The sequence below is a fragment of the Macaca nemestrina genome, chromosome 11, assembly GCF_043159975.1.
Source record: "Macaca nemestrina isolate mMacNem1 chromosome 11, mMacNem.hap1, whole genome shotgun sequence".
Lineage (NCBI taxonomy): Eukaryota > Metazoa > Chordata > Mammalia > Primates > Cercopithecidae > Macaca > Macaca nemestrina.
In genome coordinates, this window is record NC_092135.1 from 44,868,724 (window position 1) to 44,870,851 (window position 2,128).

Here is a 2,128-nt window from a genome sequence, read left to right on the forward strand (position 1 = left end):
TGGTTTGGATAAAAAGCAAGAAAACTGGGACAAGAGTTTTAGCAGTGGTTTTAGCTACTCACTAGGAAGATGGATCTGATTTTCACTTCAGGTTGAATTCAGTAGTTCGGTTGAAAATTTGAATTCACAGAAAATGCTAAGTTACCATAACCTATTGTGGATTATGTAGGCATATACACTGAAAGAATATTTGTGTGTGTGTGTGTGTCACTTTTTTTTCAAGTAAATTAGCCTGATGAACAATATTAAAAGGTGCAATTTCATTTTATTGCTGTAATCATTTAAAAGACAAGGTTAGAGAAAGGACAGGAAAATATCAAAGGTGATTTTAGATTATTTTTCAATAATAAGTTAAAGAAACATTTATAAAGAAAGAAAATTAAATTGTAGTTTACCGGTGAATGGATAAATGTATTAACAATCTTGATAATTTAAATGACAAAAGAAAATAAACGTGAGTGTTGATAATCATAATTAAAAGTGTACTATATTTACTAAGCATTAGCATGACTGGCATGTCTACCATGTAGTAATTGACCTAATTCATCATCTCATTTTGACTTGACACTCAGGTTATAACATCTGTAAATATTCACTCTAAGCAGAAGATGCACAGTGAGATTTGCAGAGTGATGTCATAGTTCACCCTTTATGGCCTTTCAGCCTTGTTCAATCAGCATTTATCCCTGGACCTCAAATCATCATCACATAAGGCTATATTCCATCAGTGCTCCCATAATCCTGGGGCAAGGGAGCCCCTGTTAAAACTGGAAACAAATGCTTGGTGTGTTTGAGCTAATGAGGTACTACTGACTTCTACTCTATGACAATTGACCATCATAATGTACCTATCTGACTGGTCTGAGCACATTTTAGAGAAAGCCAGGGTAAACTGGATTCTTTTTTTTTTTTTTTTTGAGTTTTGAATTTTATTGTGGCTAACACATTAGATGCATTATTAAGGTTTGACAATATGGTGACTGCCTATAAAGACTTTTGCAACCAGTGCCTGTAACCTTCATTCCAAATGAACGTTCTTGTGATGGCTCCAATGTTATAGACAAGCATTAACAGCCAAAAAGAAAAAAGGAAATCTCCTTATGGTGTGAAAGGCCTCTCAGCTGCAGCTGCCCTGACACCCAGACGAGCCCTCCCAGCTGCAGAGGGTCATTTCAGTCCATGTCAACTCTCCTGCTTGTCTTTACAGCAGAATGAATTCTCTTTTGTCTCAGCCTTTCCCGATTAATGTTTTCTATCCTGATTCTCTGAAGTTTAACATCTTCTTTTGTTGGCTCCTTGGGTGTCTCGCTGGCCTCAGCGATCATGTCTGGAATTTTCTGCAGGCAGTCTGCCAGATTCCGGAGCTGATAGCGGCCGCTCTCAGAGGTGAGGATCAACTCTCCTAACCTGTTGATCTTGTTTTTATGCATGATGGCTATCTTCTGCCGCACAGGCTCTGCGATCCAGTCGGCAGTTGCCAAATGGAACCTGACTTCCGCCTTGGAATTCACTTTGTTCACATTCTGCCCCCCAGGACCACTACTCCGACAATAAGATATTGTCAAGGGATTTAGAGGGATGTCACTGTCGGCTTGCTTTGCACCATCCGGGACCCTCCAAGCGGTGTCCGAGCCCTGAGATTCGGGGTAGAGCTTGTCCAGGCTGTAGATGCTCTTGAACTCAGTGCCATCTTTCTGCTTGTGCAGCGCCCGGCGTGGGCACCATGTGGGCGGTGGGAGCAGCCAGACTCCGGCTCGGTTCAGGGTCCAGCGCAGGCACCCGGTGGCCGCCATGCTTGGGTCTTGCGACTCTAAACTGGATTCTTAATAGCACATTTAACAGAAGTCAGTCAATAGAGGTTAGCATAATTCTCAGTGTGCAGTTTTAAATTGTAAACAGTTTTAGAGTGACCATTTCCATAACAGACTGGACTGATGTGCCACACAATGGGCTTTTGGCCTTCCTAGCAGATGGGCCTCCTTTGGTTTTGGTACTGAATACAGCATTAGTTGAAAGTGCATTCAGTTCAGAATAGAATGGCATTTTTTTTCTTTTTTTTTTCTTTTTTTTGTGGAAAAGCTGGCTTATTGTTTGATTCAGACAAAGAATCCTTTATCTGTTGAGTGAC

At 41.0% G+C, this 2,128-nt stretch overlaps 1 pseudogene; it reads right to left on the reverse strand.

Moving 5' to 3' along the window:
- Window positions 1–909: 909 nt before the first annotated feature.
- Window positions 910–1,804, reverse strand: LOC105492705 (large ribosomal subunit protein mL62 pseudogene; annotated as a pseudogene).
- Window positions 1,805–2,128: the final 324 nt, after the last annotated feature.